Source organism: Musca autumnalis, unplaced genomic scaffold (assembly GCF_047663935.1).
Source record: "Musca autumnalis isolate F117 unplaced genomic scaffold, ASM4766393v1 scaffold_4, whole genome shotgun sequence".
NCBI lineage: Eukaryota > Metazoa > Arthropoda > Insecta > Diptera > Muscidae > Musca > Musca autumnalis.
In genome coordinates, this window is record NW_027411977.1 from 44,675,026 (window position 1) to 44,696,411 (window position 21,386).

General features: G+C 35.7%; 1 protein-coding gene across 8 annotated transcripts in view; it reads right to left on the minus strand.

Moving 5' to 3' along the window:
• Pdk1 (Phosphoinositide-dependent kinase 1) overlaps window positions 1-21,386 on the minus strand; it is a 160,288-nt gene that overhangs the window by 94,785 nt on the left and 44,117 nt on the right. Inside the window, exon 1 of one of the 8 annotated variants that reach the window (XM_073984079.1) lies at window positions 228-903. The exons of 2 other annotated variants lie outside the window; for them this stretch is intronic. The gene's annotated coding sequence lies outside the window, so the exon portion shown is untranslated. Of the gene's footprint in view, window positions 1-227; window positions 904-21,386 lie in introns of those variants that run through there. 5 more of the 8 variants (XM_073984082.1, XM_073984077.1, XM_073984076.1 and 2 more) reach the window with 5 other exon arrangements.

The following is a 21,386-nucleotide window of genomic DNA, read 5'->3' on the forward strand; positions in this document are numbered from 1 at the left end:
CTACTTTAGGGCTACAATATTGCTGAAGACTGCAAAGCAAAATTCTTATTAGTTTCGGAGATAAAGGTCCGATCACTGGAAAAAAGGCTCATTTTAGGTCGGGTTAGATGAGGCTATAAAATCTAAACCCGATCTAAGAACACAAAACGGAATTAAGGTTTTTGTAGTCTCAATATCTACTTTCAGAAAATGCCCATTAGAAGTTGTTTGCATTTCCAGTGTTGCACAGTGTAATTTATTTCACTTGTTTTTTAATACAAATTATTATTTATTTTTCAAACTTAGGTTTTGTTTTTTTTTTCACAAAATTTTAGCAATTTTTTGCATAAATTTTAATCCATTTATTTTTTCAAATATTTTTTGGAAATATTCTTCCACAAATTTTATTTTTGTTTTGTTTGAAAAATCCAATAATTTTCTTTTTGTGCGTTTCCTTTAATTTTGTTTTTCAATTCAAACACTTTTCTTGTTTTGCAAATTTTTCTTAAAGAAAAATGTATTATTTTTTTGGTTGTTTACCAAACACAAACTTTTTTGTTTTGTTTGTTTTTATCTCTGTTGTTGTTATACTTCTTGTTTTCAATTTCAATAACGATTGTGTGACATTTATTTCTTCCGTTGTAAACGTCCGATACGCGCCAAGTTCAGTTTAAAAATGAATCAAACAAATGAACAATGTCCGTATCGCACCAAATTCAAATAAACCGTCAGAGTATTTTGCGCACAACAAACAACGACAACGGCAAGGCAATCCCCCAACACACAATCACACACACCCATGCAAGGCAGTCATAAAAATATTTATTTTCCACTAGTCACAGTGAGAACAAATGGAAATGAACCATGGCAGAAAAAAACGGAACAATGGCCTTTTATGTGTTCATCCAGTTCAAAACAATCTATACGACGTGAGAGAGAGGGAACATAAAGAAAACACAATCCACAATTTAATTGCGGCAGAGAGTACCATTTTTAAGAGAGCATCAAAGTTCATTATTCCACAATGTTCCTCTCTGTATATTTTTGTTTTGTTATGTTTTGATGGTATGGCGCTGTTGTTGTTGGATGGGTTATAAAAAAGGGCGCGCAAAAACTTCGTACATTACACTCCCCTCTCCCCCTTCATGATAACCACAATTACGCAAAAAACACAACGCAGCAACAACAAGAAATGATAAACAACATTACAGTGTAATGTCAACTAGGTGATTTTTATGGTATTTGGGGTATTTTTTTTCTAAACTCGCCGCTCGAAGTTCTTTGACTTGGCAATTTCTTATTCTCAGCAACATTTCCTGGGAAAATTTGTCAATAATTTTTATTATTTTATTTTTATTGAGAAAAAAGTTAACATTTTTTCTTCAATATGTTTACGAACTTGGCTCTTGGCCTTAAATGTTGTTTAGGGACACACCGCGGATTGGGTTTACATTTTCTCCACAGATAGTCCTTGTTATCCTGATCACAACGTTACATAGTTTTTCGGGCGGAATTCCATACTTTTCGAGAAAAGGGTCATGACTTTTTCGTTTGTTTATTTCCTAAACTTTCGTTTTTTCATAGAAGGCTGCTTTTTTCTAGGGGAGGGTTACTAACCCGACGCCCAAACCCAAGTTTTTAACCTTCTTATGGATGAACGCGCACATGTTAGCTCACTACATTTAACGGGTGTTAAAGGCAGTTCCCCAGGTGACACCACGGGGTGGTCAGTGTCCACTTGAGATGAAAGAGGTACCAAGATAAATACTGGGCTTTGTCATGTTAAAGCCGGTCAGGACCGTTCCTCTTCCATCCCCTACGTCACCTAAACTTTATCGGCTTGAAATTTTTACTCTGTTCCAGAAATTTGGTATTTAGTCTTCGTTAGGGGGTATACAATTTTCCCCCAGAAATTTGTCAGTATAGGTCCACGTGTTGATACAGACCCGACAGAACGGTACCTCCGGATTTTAGGTATTTTTAGCCACATAATCTTAACAACAACGCTGAAATTTGATTTTCTTTGGGGTTACAAAACTTTCCGCTGAAATGTGTCACTATAGGTCCACGCCTTATATTGCCCCCGCCTAGAACGGTACCTCCCGCTAATCGGTATTTTGAAGGTTGTGGCCTCTATACTCCTCAGAAATGGCTGAAATTTGGTATTTAGTCTTCGTTAAGGGTATAAAACTTTCCCCCAAAAATTTCATATTGCCCCCATAGAATGGTACCTCACGATTTTCGGTATTTTGAAGGTTGTGGCCAAATTATTCCGCTAAAATATCTGAAATTTGGTATTTAGTCTGCTGTGGGACTAGAAAACTTTCCCCTTGATATAGCCCCGATAGAACGGTACCTCCGGATTTTCGGTATTTTTAGCCATATAATTTTAACAAAATCGTTGAAATTTCATTTTCTTTGGGGCTACAAAACTTTCTCCAGAAATTTGTCACTATAGGTCCACACCTTCATATTGCCCCCATAGAATGGTAACTCCCGATTTTCGGTATTTTGAAAGTTGTGGCCAAATTATTCCGTTGAAATGTCTGAAATTTGGTATTCAGTCTGTTTTGGGACTACAAAACTTTCCCCCAGAAATTTGTCAGTATAGGTCCACGTGTTGATATAGCCCCGATAGAACGGTACCTCCGGATTTTAGGTATTTTTATCCACATAATCTTAACAAAATCGCTGAAATTTGATTTTCTTGGGGGTTACAAAACCTTCCGCTGAAATGTGTCACTATAGGTCCACGCCTTATATTGCCCCCCCTAGAACGGTACCTCCCGCCAAATGGTATTTTGAAGGTTGTGGCCTCAATACTCCTCAGAAATAGCTGAAATTTGGTATTTAGTCTTCGTTAAGGGTATAAAACTTTCCCCCAGAAATTTGTCGGTAAAGGTCCACGCCTTCATATTGCCCCCATAGAATGGTACCTTACGATTTTCGGTATTTTGAAGGTTGTGGCCAAATTATTCCGCTGAACTATCTGAAATTTGGTATTTAGTCTTCTGTGGGACTAGAAAACTTTCCCCAGAAATTTCTCAGTATAGGTCCACGTGTTGATATAGACCTGATAGAACGGTACCTTCGGATTTTCGGTATTTTTAGCCATATAATTTTAACAAAATCGTTGAAATTTGATTTTCTTTGGCGCTACAAAACTTTCTCCAGAAATTTGTCACTATAGGTCCACGCCTTCATATTGCCCCCATAGAATGGTAACTCCCGATTTTCGGTAGTTTAAAGGTTGTGGCCTCAATACTCCTCAGAAATGGCTGAAATTTGGCATTTAGTCTTCGTTGTGGGCATAAAACTTTTCCCCAGAGATTTGTCGGTGTAGGAACACGCCTTCATATTGCCCCCATAGAACGGTACCTCCCGATTTTCGGTATTTTGAAGGTTGTGGCCTCAATACTCTTCAGAAATGGCTGGAATTTGGTACTTAGTCTTCGCTGGGGGTATAAAACTTCCCTCCAGAAACTTGTCGGTACAGGTCCACGCCTTAGTATAGCCTTCATATAACGGTACCTCCCGATTTCCGGTATTTTTAAGGTTGTGACCTCAATATTCCACCGAAATGGCTGAAATTTTGGTAATTGGTCTTCATTTGGGGTATTAAACGTTCCATATGAAATTTGTCGGTATAGGTCCACGCCTTAGTATAGCCTTCATATAACGGTACCTCCCGATTTCCGGTATTTTGAAGGTTGTGGCCTCAATATTTCACCGAAATGGCTGACATTTGGTATTTGGTCTTCATTTGGGGTATTAAATGTTCCATATGAAATTTGTCGGTACAGGTCCACGCCTTAGTATAGCCTTCATATAACGATACCTCCCGATTTCCCGTAATTTTTAAGGTTGTGGCCTCAATATTTCACCGAAATGGCTGAAATTGGGTATTTGGTCTTCATTTGGGGTATTAAATGTTCCATATGAAATTTGTCGGTACAGGTCCACGCCTTAGTATAGCCTTCATATAACGATACCTCCCGATTTCCGGTATTTTGATGGTTGTGGCCTCAATATTCCACCAAAATGGCTGAAATTTGGTATTTGGTCTTGATTTGAGGTATTAAACGATCCATATGAAATTTTCCGGTACAGGTCCACGAATTAGTATAGTCCCCATAGAACGTACCTCCCACTAATCGGTATTTTGAAGGTTTAAGCTTCATTATCACACCGAAATGGCTCAAATTTGGTACTTAGTCTTAGTTGGGGGTATACAACTTTCTCCCAGGAATTTGTCTGTAAAGGTCCACGCCTTAAAATAGCCCCCATAGAACCGTACCTCACGAGTTTCTGTATTTTGAAGGTTGAGGCCCCAGCAACCCACCGAAATGGCTGAAATTTGGTATTTAGTCTTTGTTGGAGGTAAAAGCCTTTCTGACTGAAATTCGTCGGTACAGGTCCACGTTTCGATATAGCCACATTAGAACGGTACATCACGATTTTTGTAATTCTGAAAGTTGTGACGTCAATATTTCACAGAAATGACTGAAATTTGTAATTTAGTCGTCCATGGGTTTATAAAATATTCTTGAAGAAAATTATCAGTGTAGGTTTACGAGTTCCTATATCCCCCATAGAAACGTACCTCTCGATTTTCGGTATTTTGAAGGTTTTACCGAAATTTCGTAAATAGTTTTCTTTGATTCTAATAACTTTCCACCAGAAATTTGAATGTATAGATCGACGTTTTGGTACAGCCCCCCAAAAAAAAAATGATACCTGCCGATTTTCGGAAATTAGAGGGTTTTAGCCACATAATCTGACCAAAATCGCTGAAATTTGAACTTTCCCTCCAGAAATTTGTCAGTCTAGGTCCCTGTTTTGGTAAAGCCCTCAATAAACGTTATCCCCGAGTTTTGGAATATTAAGGGTTTTAGCAACATGATCTTACAAAAATGCCTGAAATTTTGTATTAGTGTTGTTTGGTCCTACAAAACTTTCCCTCAGAAACCTTTCACAATAGGACCTCCTTTTCGATATTTTAAGGGTTTTAGCCACATAATCTTACCGAAATGTCTGAAACTTGGTATTATTTTGCGGCTATAAAACCTTCCCCCAAAAATCTGTCACTACAGGTCCCCTTTTAGTTTTCTTCCTCCAGAAATTTATCTGTAAATACCCACGTTTTGTAAGCCCCCATGGAACGGTACCTCCCAATTTTCGATATTTTGAAGGTTAAAGCCTCGTTATCTTAGCGAAAAGCGAAATGGAACTTGTGTGAGGGAGGTACTAGGTGTTCCGATATAGACTTTCTTGAACTTGATGTACATTTGGAAGGAATGGTACGATGAACAACGTTTCGATAAAATCATATATTAAAGGTATCGTAGTCGAGTGACAAACATTGGCAGAATTGAGCCCGATGGTAGAATCGGCGACAGTCAAAGTTTGCTAGGCGAATTAGGGCGACCGTCAGTTCAGTAGAGCCTTCCATCAAAAGTATCTTAACTGTCATAACAAGATATCTAGATTTACTGATCAGGCTCTTAATGGCCTTGGTGAAATCGGGGAAGAACCAATCTTGTCGCGATCTCTATGTACCCTATAGGGGAGAAGTATTTAAGGGGTTATCCCTAATTGTGCAAACCAAAAAAAGCTAATTTTTCATAATTTTTAATATTTTTAAGTTGCTCTTTCTTTTATCTGAAAGAGCACATATTAACCGACTTAGCGCCGAGAATTTTGTTGCGAAAAAACTTAAAATTGTTTATGAAAATTATATTTTTGAGACTTTTTAAGAATGTTTTTTCTTTTTTCTCTAAAAAGTACAGTTTTCCTGTAATCTGGCCTTCTTTTAAAAGTGCCAAAAACTTTAGAGGGTATTATATGTGTATCCTTATATGCCAATCCCTTGATTTTTGATTGAGAAAATACTCTTACTATATTCCTAACAAATCCCTGACTTTATGTGATTCCATCATTTATGAGTAAATTTTTATCCCATATTAAAATTTTTCATCAAAAGTCGAAAATTACAAGAAATCGATTTTTTGAATAGCTTGTTCAAAATCAAGCTTGATAGGTCAAATGAAGCTTGATAAGCGTGAAATGACAGATAACAGACAATACTATAACAAAATACATAAAACCTCACAAAAATATTCGAAAAAAAACAGAGATTTACTTCAATTTTTTTAACCATTTTTTGTGGCGTTTAAACGACCAGTGCCTTTATCTGGGTTAAATAGCTGCTATGAAGCCCTTTTTGCGCTGAAAACGAAGCTCGAAAACGTATGGGCCGATCTTCGCATATTTTTGTGGGCTTTTTAAGAACCCGATAATCTATTTAAAAAAAATTTGAACTGTCAAAGTCAAAATTTTGATTTTAACGAAAAACATTGACCGTTTAGTAAAAAAATCGGGCAAAAAATTAAAAATAAAATTGTCTCAATTGAATTCTATCTTTTTATGTGTTTCATAGGTAGGTAGCTCCTCTACACACAAAACACAACGGGTTCTTTACTTTGAAAGGTCATGTCCCAGCCAATTTTGCTCTGATCGACTGGAAGTTTTTAAGGTGTTGCAAGGTAACTTTGAAATTTATCTGAATTCACATCACACAACTCAATACGAAGAAGAACTAAAACAATGTCTACTTCAGAATATAGGTAGTTTCTGGACTACGTTAAAATTTTCATTAGGTCTCATATATTAGTGGATATTGGCGCTAACAGATTTTCTTGCGATTTTTTTTCCTATGCCAAAAAATTGACAACACTTAACACACTAGAATGCTGTTTTTGTTGTTTTTCAAAACAAGTGTAATTTTTAAGCCTACCGTATTGCACCTGTATCATCAGTCAGGCAGCCAGGCTGACTGATTGTTTTTTTTTTTTGTTTTGTACCTACCGTTATTTTACTGACTGTTCTTCTTTTAGTGAGTGACTGATATGAAAATGTGTGTTTATTTTTGTTGTTTATTAGGAATTTTTGTGGTATGCGGTATGGTATGGCCCATTCCTCATTCAATTTTATGTTTGCCATTGTTTGATCAAATACTACGCTTTCACACACTCAACTCAATTGATGGATGGGTGAGGAAGACGACGTCAAACAATGTTAATGTAATTTTGTTTGTTGTCTACTCACATTACATGTGTTTGTTTGTCACAAACATAGTAGGAGCATTTTATTGAATTAAAAAAAAAAAACATGATGTGTAAACAATGTTTGAAGGTGCCGCTTAAGATGTAATAATAAATAACAACAAACATGTATCTATACTTTACATGTGTTGTAATGCATTTTTTGTTTTATCGATGAATTATGGAAAATAGGTAGCAAAATAAAAGCTGTAACTGAATGGCATGGGTGTCATTCTGCAGTGTACATGTTTTTTGTCTCGTTTGTTGTTATTCGACTTGGAACTTGGGGTCTTTACTAAAACCTTCTAACAAAATCTAAAATTACGTATTATTTATATTAACTTCAGCAGCAGCTTCTGAAATCATACTGCACAAGACACTTATACTTAACTACTATATGTACCAGGGTAAGTCAGTGGACAGTAATCCTTATGACAACGAACAAGAGCGTCGGTCAGGTTGTCTGCAGTTCTATTAAGCTCTTCAGCTACATATATTTCCAACGAAAGCATGTTAGTCCTGTGTATCTATCCTCGCTTGTTCTTTTCAGGTTTCTGTAGAGATTTTGATAATTTCCATTAAAAGAAACTTAAAAACTAGGTATATTGATATGCTCCGAAAAGGAATATTTACCAAACACCTTCCTACATATTCGGATGAAAGAGTTATCTAAAACTACCTTCTTTCTATCCCCAACTTTAAATGTTGGATCAATATACTTATTACATATTTGTTTGTATACGTAAATTATATAATAACAAGTAAAAAATCGTTAATTTTGGCCGGGCGAACTTTTTATACCCTCCGACATAAAATATTCTTAACTAAAATGGAATAATGATTTTTTTATAACAAGTAGGTAGACCTAAATTTTCTATTCTGATCTAAAAATGTAATCAGGTGACACCTTAATATAGGGTCTATAACAAAGTGTGGATCTACCTTGAACATTTTTGGAGGAAAAGTTATGTAACTGCAGGGAAACTCAAATATCAAATTACAGGTAGTTCTGTTAAACAATGTAGCTAAAACACTCAAAAATCGGGAGGTACCCTTATGTGGAGGCTATACCTAAACATGGACCTATGTTTATAGTTTTTGGTGAAGAAGTGCTGTGACCCCTAAGGTCGCAAATGATTATTTTAATGTGTTACAATCGGGAAAACAAAGTTAATATACCCTCCATACTATGGTAGAGGGTTATAAAAATGGTAGGTAGAGCTTACTACCTTTTCAACATTATATTGTAAACGTAATGACAAAAACAGAATTCCGTTTGTAACTCATCGAAATATTCATCGGAGATAATGTTGATCAGGGTAAAATTCTAAATCGATATAACCATAGAAGTTTCTATTACTCCTAGGATGTTTGGTATTGCAAATTGACAATATCGGTCCACGTTTTGATATAGCCCCATATAACGGTACCGCCCAATTTTCGGTATTTTGAAGGTTGTGGGCACAAATATTCCATATTTCCCTTAATAGAACAGCACCCCCGATTTTCTGTATTTTGAAGGTTTTAGCCTCATTATCACACCGAAATGGCTGAAATTTGGTACTAAGTCTTCGTTGGGGGTATAACACTTTCTCCCAGAAATTTGTCGGTATAGGTCCACGCCTTCATATAGCCCCCAGAGACGCTACCTCCCTATTTCCAATATTTTGAAGGTTGTGGCCTCAATATTCCTCAGAAATGGCTGAAATTTGGTATTTGGTCTTAATTTGGAGCATTAAACGTTCCATATGAAATTTATCGGTATAGGTCAACGCCTTAGTATAGCCCCATAGAACGGTTCCTCCCTATTAACGGTATTTTGAAGATTTTTGCCTCATTATCACACCGAAATTTTGGTATTTACTCTTCGTTGGGGATATAAAACTTTCCGCCAGAAACTTGTCGGTAGAGGTCCACGCCTTAGTATAGCCCCCATAGAACGGCACCTCCCAATTTCCAGAATTTTGAAGGTTGTGGCCTCAATATTCCACCGAAATGTCTGACATTTGGTATTTGGTCTTCATGTGGGGTATTAAACGTTCCATATGAAATTTGTCGGTATAGGTCCACACCTTCATTTAGCCCCCATAGAACGATACCTCCCTATTTCCAGTATTTTGAAGGTTGTGACCTCAATATTCCACCGAAATGGCTGAAATTTGGTATTTGGTCTTAATATGGGGCATTCTACGTTCCATATGAAATTTGTCGGTATAGGTCCACTCCTTAGTATTGTCCCCATAGAACGGTACCTCCCAATTTCCAGTTTTTTGAAGTTTGTGGCCTCAATATTCCCCCGAAATGGCTGAAATTTGGTATTTAGTCTTCATTGAGGGTATAAAACGGTCGCCCAGAAACTTGTCGGTACAGGTCCACACCTTAGTATAACCCCCATAGAACGGTACCTCCCTATTAAAGGTATTTTGAAGATTTTTGGCACATTATCACACGGAAATAGCTGAATTTTGGTATTAAGTCTGGGTTGGGGGTATCAAACTTCCCCCAGAAACTTGTCGGTACAGGTCCAAGTGGCCTCAATATTCCACCGAAATGCCTGAAATTTGGTATTTGGTCTTAATTTGGGCCATATGAAATCTGTCGGTATAGGTCCACGCCTTAGTGTAGCCTTCATAGAACGGTACTTCCCAATTTCCGATATTTTGAAGGCTGTGGCCACAGCAACCCACCGAAATGGATGAAATTTGGTATTTAGTCTTTGTTGGAGGTAAAAGCCTTTCTGACTGAAATTCGTTGGTATAGGTCCACGTTTCGATATAGCCCCCACAGAACGGTACCTCCCGATTTTCGTAATTCTCAAGGTTGTGACGTCAATATCCCACCGAAAAACTGAAATTTAGTATTTAGTCTACTATGGGGTTATAAAATATTGCAGAAGAGAATTATCAGTATAAGTCCGCGGGTTCCTATATCTCCCATAGAAGCGTACCTCTTGGTATTTTGAAGGTTTTACCGAAATATTGGACATTTTTTATTTAGTCTTCTTTGAGTCTAAAAACTTTCCGCCAGAAATTTGTGTGTATAGATCGACGTTTTGTTATAGCCTTCATGGAACGGTACCTCGAGAATTTCGGTATTTTGAAGTTAAGCCTCCTTGTTTTACCGAAATTGCTGAAATTTGTTATTTAGTCTTCTTCATAAACGAAAGGAAACTAATTGTTCCATTTTACTTCAAAACAACTCGTGGCCTGGCCGAACTTAACGCCGTTCTTACTTGTTTATCTACAATCAGGTTCTGCCCTTTACGGACTTGAGACCACATTCCTACATACATGCATCTTAACTTGTCGCAGATAGTTATGCCACGACGCAGATAGTTATGCCTGTCGAATTTCACCCTTAGAATCTTGACATACAACACAGTGCTCACCTCTGCAATCCATGTTGTGAACAAAGTGGCCGTAGACTTAGTGGCGGATATTTGAATATTTCTCGCTTGGAAAAAGGTGGTAAGATCAGTCAAATGAAAGTTCAGTCTTTCACAAGTGACATTAGGGAAGGTACCTGGGGCCAAGATATTATAATCATCCGTATACGTTACGATATCAAGGACGTCTGGAGGAATACAGGAAAATTCCCTACAAGATTGGTTGTACAATTTTTGAGATACATACATATATAAGTTTAAGTTGGGAAATTGCAGTCATGATATTGTTTTATAAGGAGCCGATACATTCGGTGAATTGTCCCAATTTGAACTTCTATATCTCAAAAATGGTATAACCTACGAAAATCGTGTAGAGAATTTTCACTGCTACAACATTTTCTGTAGTTCCATTTTGATAGGGCTTGCGGTTTCCTAGCAAAATCGTGAAAACCTAAAAAATCCCTAAAAATGTGGACTTTGACCGTGATTTATTTAAAAAGCTCTCCTGTGATTTTTTATTTTTCTCTCATCTATGAACATTGTATTTTCAGAATCCGCAAAAACTATCTTCTATTCAAAGTTGGTTCAAGAGCGCCGTGTAGAGCTATCAATCTACTTAGCCAGCACTATACCCCTCGTTTAGAGTCTAAACTTTAGACTAAACCTCCTTACATAATGATAAAGATTTAATTGGCGGAAAATGTACGGAAAGATCTGTCAAACAAATTGAGATTCATTACTCTTTCAACTCATCTTACATGTCTTATTTGAACAAAACAAATAATAAACTTCAATATGAAATATGAATATTCACCTGTAACCTCGCAAGAACACAAAACAAAAACAATTGTATTTGCAAATCCTTCTTACGTTTTGTTGTTGTCCTAGCCCTCATTCTCTTTAAATTTTAAAGAGAATTTTTAAGCAACTAATGTTAACTTCTTATCCCGTTAGTCTTTTCTACGTTGGATACTCTTGCCAAATTTATGTTTCAATTTCATGTCGTTTGTCTCCCAAATGAGTTAATTGGAATTTGGAATGGTGTGTGAAGATCTCCCACTTCCCATTACAATAAATTATGTACATATGTACCCAGCAAACCAAAAGTACCGACATCGTAACGAAATCGGAACAAAATTCGGACGATACGTCCGCCGTCGGATTCGAAATCGTAACGATATCTTAACGAAAGTTGTATGAAGTGGTTGACATAATTTCGGAACGAAATGTCAGAGCGAAATCGGATCGATTTCGTTCAGAATTCGGAACGATTTTGATACCGAACTTGTTCCGATGTGTCGCACATCCGACATATGGTTTGCTGGGGAGTGTCCGTGCGTCCGTCCGTGCATCAAACAAGGTGTGTGTTTGCTAATTTTTCATTAATAAAATTTAGTTTGGGGTTTGTTTTTCTTTTGTTTGTAACAAACATCATTAACCCTTCCTTTGATTGATAAACAATTCGGTGTGCAGAACATTCAAGATGAAATTTTAACAATAACAAACAAAACAAAAAAAGTGAATTTGAATGAATAGTGAGTGAGTGCAAAGTGTAAATAAGAAAATAACAGGGACACTAAAAACACAACAACAAACAGCAGCAGCAACGCAATACCAAAGTGTGTCATCAAAAAATTATATGCAGAAGTATGTACATAGTTGTTGTTTTTGCTTGTTTACGGTTATGGTGAAATTCAAAACAAGAAATGTAGTAAACAATTTAGAAAAGGCAGATAAAGCAAAGCTAGAATCGTAATTTGCGGAATAAGAAGAAGACGACGAATGGGCAAGTGCATTGAACTTTGTTTGGTACTGCATATTTACAGTGTGAAGAACTGCATTTCAAGGCAGCAAATAGGTATTAGTTATTTTGATAAGAAATAAAAGTGGGAGAAAGAAGGTAAGATAATTATTTGATTATTTATTTTGTTATAAAATAAATTCACACTATAGGTACAAACATATAATAATGCTATGTAATAAATTGAATGAGTGAAAGACAGACAGAACAACTTTAGTTGCGTAAAAACTCCCCGATTTTTTTGAATTTTTTTCTAAAGTTAGATATTGTTGCGCTAATCACGGGAATGTATAATTTTCTATGCAAGCGTATGGAAATACCTATCCAACAAGTGGTCACATGATTTATATTTCCTGGTATTCAGGTGATATAGTGATAGAGTCCAAAAACGATTTATGGACCCGCGTTATTCCATAAAACCCTTAAAAAGTAAAAAATGGGCCCAATTTTCGACTTTTTGAGGGTTTTATGGAAAATCCGGGTCCAAAAATCAATTTTTGGGCTATATAACCTGAAAAAGACCGCATCATATGACCACTTTTTGGATAGGTATTTCGAATACAAAAATCATACATTCCCGTGATCAGCGCAACAAAATCTACCACTGGAAAATATGTCAAAAAAAAAAAAAAAAAAAAAAATCGGAGAGTTTTTACTACACTAGAGTTAAGACGAACATTTGTTTTAATTTATTTAAATTTTTATTAAAATTAACATTATAAGTTTATAGCACTAGCGAGGGAAGAGAACAATGCCAAGTTTACACTTGCGCTCTAAAATCCACAGGATTTCACGAAATCCTGAAATACACCCCGGTGTTTACACTTATTTTTTTGTTGATTTCAAGCATATCACAATAATCAAGGTAGATGCAAATGCGCAGCTGATCAAACATGAATTTTAGAAAAAAGTTGTTGTAAATTGAATTAATCATCAAAAATTTACGACAATATAGAACTTTACCTTTATTTCGAAAATGATCGTAAAATTATCTATATATCGTATTAATTGTTTATAATACTAAGAAATTTAAAACTAAAAAATGATTTTATCGTTGAGACATTATAATAATAAATTTTGATACATAAAAGTTGTGTTCAGAAACTGCAAAATATTACTACTTGCAGTATTTTCCCCGCCGTTTAGTGCTAGAAATGCGTTCCATTACTCCGAAATCTAGCAAGACTTGCACTTGATTTTGAATAAAAGCCTCTTCTCCTGTTCTCTGCTATAAAAAATTGGCCAAGTAAAAACTAGCAGCATGTTTTTTGGCATCTGAACACGATGGCTGATACGCTGATTTTGGCATTTTTGCTGGAGTTTTTGCAATTTCCGTCATTTTTTCGTTCCCGTATTTTTTAAGAAATTTGTATGGGGAAGCAATTTTTGACAATTCGGTCTATTTTCTAACATTACGATTGAAAAAAGTACGGGAACACAATGAAAAATAGCATTGTAACAATGTAATTTAATATTTTTCACGTTGTTTACAAATTTTGATATTAACATATTTTGTTTCAGCAATTCGCACATCTACCTTGTTTATTGTGATACGTGAAAAGTGTTGCAACTTTTGGTACTTTTTTAGGCAAAAGCAAGGTTGTATATCATGTGTACTGTGATTTCGATGTTGATTTCGCTGAAATCACGAAATAAGATGATTTCATTTTTGTATGCGAAATCATGATAAATTTTGCATGATTTCGCGCGAAATCACGAAACGCCTTCGAAATCACGAAAAGACGCCGAATGTAAACCAAACACAAGTCTGGTTTAATAACACGTTTAAATTTCCGTTAAATTGTGTTCCTTTACCATTTTTAACCCAAAGCGTTCCTTATTATTTTCAAAATGAAGAAGTTTTTAACATCTTTAAGACAAATTCCTAAATAAAACAACAAAACAAATGCTGACCTATGTTGATGTTTTTTGGTGGAGAAGTTTCGGGGCAACGGAGAACCTCAAATGACAAATTTCAGCTAGTTCGTTTAAAAAATTGAAGCTAAAATCCTCAAAATACCGAACATCGTCGGGGGGTACCCTTTTATGGGGGACTATACCAAAATCCTCAAAATATCAAATATCGGGGGGGGGGTACCCTTTTATGGGGGGCTATACCAAAACGTGAGCATATGTTGACGGTTTTTAGTGGAGATATTTTGTGACCACTGGGAACCCCAAATGTCAAATTACAGCTAGTTCGGTTAAAAATGTTAGCTAAAATCCTTGAAATACCGAAAATTGCGAGGTACAGTTCTATAGGGGCTATAACCAAAAATGGAGTTATGCTGACGACGTTTGGTGGAGAAGTTTCGTGACCACTGAAAACCTCAAGTGTTAAATTACTGCTAGTTCGGTTAAAAATACCGAATATCGGGGAGGTACCGTTATATCGGGGCTATTCCGAAAGGTGGACCTATATTGACGATTTTTGGTGGAGAAGTTTCGAGACCACTGATAACCTCAAATGTCAAATTGGACCTATCTCCACCATTTTTGATGCAGAAGTTTTCTGACCTCTTGAAATTCCAAGCGGCAAATTGTAGCCAATTTGGGCGGAAAATGTAGCTTTTCTAAATACCTTAAATCGGGAGGTACCGTTATATGGGGTCTATACCAAAACGTGAACCTGTCTTGAAAATTTTTAGCGGAGAAATTTCTTGGCAATTGGTAAGTTCGGACAAAAACATTTGGCAAAATCTTAAAAATACCTTAAATCGTGTCGTACCAAAACGTGGACCTATATAGCCCATCTTCGAACTTGACCTGCCTATGGAAAAAATATCTCAATTATTGCAGACGCTAGAGCGATTGCAACAGGGGGTCATGACTAAATCGTCTTAGAAATGTATCCTGGTCAAGAATATACAGTGGCTGTCACTGAAATTGATGCAACATGAAATAAAAAATGTATTCGTCTTTAAGATGGCATAAATAAATACAGTTTATTGTTTCTCGTTAATGGCAACAACGGGTGTTGAAATTTGTGTTTTTATAAAAGCAAACATGGTCAAGACATTGTTAATAATGTTTCTAAAACTATTTTCAAAGAAACGTGCAAAAACTTTTGTTCTATGCCCTAATTTTTCCACTATCAGGGTAATGCCGTTAAAGACTATACTAATATGGGGCAAGTCTGGGTAATACAGGACTTTCCATATATCATTAAATTGTTTGTACCTTCTCTAGACATAACCGATAATGATTTTTATAGTCATTTGTTGGAAAATTACTTCAAAAACTAGAAATTTCTATCCAAATTGCCTAAAGAGGGACAATAATTACAATCATGCCAAAATTACGTCAGGAACATCATTTTTTCTATCGGAAACAATGACAAAACTACTGAAAACGATAGGGAACCAATTATTCCACCATTCTGATTGCTAAAATTACATAAAAAGCGAAAATTTTGGAAATTATTTATCGATTATTGTGGTGCATCATTTTTAATGCTCAATTTAAAAATGCACATTTTTTCATTTCCGGTAAAATTTGATTATAACGATACTGAAGGCAACTTTTCAGCCTACAAAATTGTTTTTTGAATTGCTAAAAAATCTCAACTCGTTTCCAAGTTATCAACGTTTACATTTCTTATTTCAGGTTGCAGTCATTGTATATTGCACTAAAAACATAACAAAAATTATAATTTTTGAACATTTATAGCTATATAACCCCAAATTTTTTTTTTAAATTTAACTTACACCCTCCCCTATCAATTAAAAAATAAACTTTGTTTAGTATTATTACGAATTTATTTAACAATTAAACAAATATGAAATCAGGTTTTTAGCAATAATTTTGTTAAAGTCTGATGCATCAAAATTTCTTGCACTTGACAGTGAATAACTGAGTGAATATTTACAACAACAAAAAATTAGAAACCAAATTTTAGTCAGCAGAGTGTCTGTAATCGATAAAATGGAAAATATTTCGCAATTTTATACTTTGATTTTTTGACTTTCGCGCCGTGTGCAGCGTTGTGGTTTCAATCTGTCAATTTTTTTTTGTTATTGTGAATAAATTGTATGAAAACGTAATCAAACTTTTTGACATTTTAAAGAATTTTCGGCCAAAACAGAGTTGTATTTGTGCTACTTACGTGACCTGGTAAATAGGTCTTGGGTAATACCATGGCGGAATGAGAAAGGTGTAACGCCAAAAACACCTGATCATACTATTTGTCAAAATGCATTATTGTGAATAAAATCACATACAAAATGTAAACAAGCAATTCACAGTAATGCATTATTGAGACCAAATTTGACGATTAGTATGATCTGATATAACATCTTCTTATTCCACCATGGGTAATACATACATACATTTTATAACGGCTACATAAAGCACGGTGCTCTTGAAGCAACTTTAAATGGAAGGTGCTTACACCTGGTAAGTTCTTGCGCAAAAATCAAAAAAAAAAAAAAAAAAATCGCCGGAGCGCTTTTTAAATAAATCGCGATTCAAGTTGACATTTTTAGGGGTTTCTTAGGTTTTCACGATTTTGCTTGGAAACCGCAAGTCCTATCGTAATGAGACTAAAGAAAATGTTGTAGCTATGAAAATTCCCTACATGAGTGACCCTTATGTTAATTTCGTAGGTTTTACCGTTATTGAGATATAGAAGTTCAAATTGGGACAATGCATCGCCTCCTTATAAAACAATGTCATGACACCAATTTCACAACTTAAACTTATATCTCTTATATCTTGAAAATGGTACAACCTAGGAAAAAAATACGAAAGCCAATCTTGTAGAGAATTTTCACAGATGAAAGATTCTCTCTAGTCCCATTTCGATAAGATCTAGCTGTAATTTGACATTTGAGGCTATCAGTGGTCAGGAAACTTCTTGATTAACAAGTAAGAACGGCTTTAAGTTCGGCCGGGCCGAACTTGTTATACCCTACATCAGGAGTGGTATTAAAGTAAAATGGAACAATTAGTTTCCTTTCGTTTATGAAAAAGAATTAATACCAAATTTCAGCAATTTCGGTAAAACAATATCGCTAACCTTCAAAATACGGAAATTCGGGAGATACTGTTCTATGGGGGCTATATCAAAACCTAGATCTATACCGACAAATTTCTGGCGTAAAGTTTTTAGACTCAAAGAAGACTAAATATCAAATTTACGATATTTCAGTAGGATAATGTGGTTAAAACCTAAAAAATACCGTAAATCACGAGGTACGCTTCTATGGGGGATATAGGAAGACGTGGACCTATACTGATAATTCTTTTCTGGAACATTTTATAACCCCACGAAAGACTAAATAACAAATATCAGTCATTTCGGTTGGATATTAACGTCACATCCTTTACAATTATGAAAATCGGGAGGGGCCGTTCTATGGTGGCTATATCGAAACGTGGACCTATACCGACGAAATTCAGTCGGAAAGGGCTTTACTTCCAACGTAGAGTAAATACAAAATATCAACCATTTCTGTTTGTTGTTGTGGCCACAACCCTCAAAAAAAGGAAAATCGGGAGGTACCGTTCTATGGGGGCTGTATGAAAGGGTGGACCTATTTTCTGGAACATTTTATAACCCCACGAAAGACTAAATAACAAATTTCAGTCATTTCGGGATATTAACGTCACATCCTTTACAATTATGAAAATCGGGAGGTACCGTTCAATGGGGGCTATATCGAAACGTGGACCTATACCGACGAAATTCAGTCGGAAAGGGAGAAATATTAAGGCAACAACCTTCAAAATACCGGAAATCGGGAGGTACCGTTCTTTGGGGCTATATGAAGGCGAGGGCCCATACCAACGAAAGTCTGCGGAAAAATTGTATGTTCCCAACGAAGGCTACGTACAAAATTTCAGCCATTTCGACGTGATAACGAAACTAAAACCTTCAAAATACCGAAAATCGGGTGGTACCGTTCCATGGGGGCTGTATTAAGGCGTGGGCCTGTACCAACAAATTTATGTGGAAACGTTTTATTTCCCGAACAAAGACTAAATACCAAATTTCACGCAGATTGGATGAATATTGAGGTCACAACCTTCAAAATATCGAAAATCGGGAGGTACCGTTCTAAGGGGGCTATATGGAGGCGTTGACCTATACCGACAAATGTAGAGTGGAAAGTTGAATACCCCTAACGAAGACTAAATACCAAATTTCAGCCATTTCAATGGATTATTGTGGCCATAACCTTTAAAATACCGAAAATCGGTAGGTACCGTTCTATGGGGGCTATACGAGTATGAAGGCGTGGACCTGTACCGACAAATTTCTGGGGGAAAGTTTCGTACCCCCAACGAAGAATAAATACCAAATTTCAGCCATTTCGGAGTAATATTGAGAACGCAACTTTCAAAATACCGAAAATCGGGAGGTACCGTTCTATGGGGGCTATATGAAGGCGTGGACCCATACCAACAAAATTCTGGGGGAAAGTTTTATACCACCAACGAACACTTAATACCAAATTTCAGCCATTTCGGTGTGATAATGAAGCTAAAACCTTCAAAATACCGAAAATCGGGTGGTACCGTTCTAAGGGGGCTATATCAAAACGTGGACTGATATAGACCATTTCCAATACCAAACATCCTGGGAGTAATAGAAACTTCTATACGAAATTTCAAAGCTCTATCTTATAAATTGTGAGCTGTATCTTGATTTCAACAGATGGACGGACGGACAGACGGACATGATCAAGAATATGTATACTTTATATGGTCTCCGATGCATATTTCGATGTGTTACAAACGGAATGACAAATTTAATTATACACTCCATATTATGGTGGAGGGTATAAAAATCGTCAACATAAATAGGTCTATGTTTTGGTTTAGCTCACAGTACCTCCCGACTTTCGGTATTTTGAGGGTTTTACCTACAATTTTTAACCGAATTAGCTGTAATTTGACATTTGAGCTTCTCACTGGTCACGAAACTTCTCTATAAAAATCGTCAACATAGGTACAAATATGTTTTGGTATAGTCCCCATATAACGGTACTTCTTGATTTGCGGTATTTTGAGGGTTTTATCTACTATTTTTAACCGAACTGTAATTTGACATTTGAGGTTCTCAGTGGCCACGAAATTTCTTGACTAAAAATCGTCAACATACATTGGTTTAGCTCATAGTACCTCCCGATTTTCGGTATTTTGAGGGGTTTAGCTACAATTTTTAACCGAACTACACCTTTTTCAGTTCTAATTCGAATTATTTTAATTGTAATTCGAGAATTCTATTTGTAATTCGTAACATTTCATTTGTAATTCGAAAATTCCATTTGTAATTCGAATTATTCCATTTGAAATTCGAATTATTCCATTTGTAATTCGAAATATTCCATTTGTAATTCGAATTATTCCATTTGAAATTTGAATTATTCCATATGTAGTTCGAATTATTCCATTTGTAGTTCGAATTATTCCATTTGTAATTCGAATTATTCCATTTGAAATTCGAATTATTCCATTTGTAGTTAGAATTTTTCTATTTGTAATTCGAATGATTTCCTTTCTAATTTCAAATAAAATAATTCGAATTACAAATGGAATAATTCGAATTATAAATGAAATAATTCGAATTACAAATGGAATAAGTCGAATTACAAATGGAAAAATTCGAATTTCAAATGGAATAATTCGAATTACAAATGGAATAATTCGAATTTCAACTAGAATAATTCGAATTACAAATAGAATAATTCGAATTACTAATGGAATAATTCTAATTACAAATGGAATAATTCGAATTACAAATGGAATAATTCGAATTACAAATGGAATGTTACGAATTACAAATGGAATGTTACGAAGTACAAATAGAATTCTCGAATTACAAATGAAATGTTACGAATTACAACTAAAATGTTTCGAATTACATCTGAAAAAGGTGTAGCTGTAATTTGACATTTGAGGTTCGCAGTGGTCACGAAAATTCTTCACTAAAAATAGCTCCCATATAACAGTATCTCCCGATTTTTGGTATTTTGAGGATTTAAGCTACAATTTTTATAAGTACTATAAGGTTCTAATTCGACATTTAAGGTTCTTAGGGGTCACAACATTTCTTCACCAATAGGTCCATGGTTAGGTTTAGCCCCCATATTACGGTACCTCCCCATTTTCAGTATTTTGAGGATTTTAGCTACAATTTTGAACCGAACCCGCTATAATTTGACATTTAAGGTTTTTAGGGGTCACAATATTTCTCTGCCAAAAATTGACGACATAGGCCTATGTTTAGGTTTTAGGTACAATTCATATCCGAACTAGCTGTAATTTAAAATTTAAGGTTCTTAACGGTCACAACACTTCTCCACCAAAAATTTAGGACATAGTTCCATGTTTAGGTAAATCCCCCATATAACGGTACCTCCCGATTTTCGGTATGTTGAGGATTTCAGCTGAATGTTTTGACTGAATTACCCGTAATTTGACATTTGAGGTTCCCTGCAGTCACGAAACTTTTCAACCAGAAATTTCCAACAGGTCCATGTTTCGGTTTAGCCCCCATATAACGGTAGCTCTCGATTTTAGGCATTTTGATAACTATATCTATCTTTTTTTTACAAAAATAGCAGTAATTTGATATTTGAGGTTCCTAGTGGTCACAAAACGTCCCAGCAAAAATTCGGATCCATTAGTCATTACGTAACCCATTACAAAGTAATGTAAACAAGCTTCTTTTCCCATTACAAGTAATCTGAAAAGTAATGGGATACTTCTTAAAAAAATTACAAGGCAAACCTACTTACTTTGCTCCTCACAAAGTAATGAGGACGGTGGCACAGTGAGTGTGTGTCCGACTATAAATCGTAGGGTTGTGTGTTCAACGCTCACAGTCGGCACGCGAGTTTTTTTAATTAAAAAATAACTGTTCGTGGTGCACATGTGCACTGCACATTTAAGTTCTTAAGCAACCCTTAATGTTCGTGTGCGTGGCATAGTATATAGTGTCTTTGGCTAGAAATCAGAGGGTTCGTGGGTTCAACACGCACAGCGAGCGAAATAAAATAAATTAAAATGAAAGTAAGAAGTGTGTTGAAATTAAAAACAAATTCTCCACATCAACTGTTCTAAAAATAGAATTTTTTCAACTTACTTTTCAACTTCTAGTGGCCACAGAATA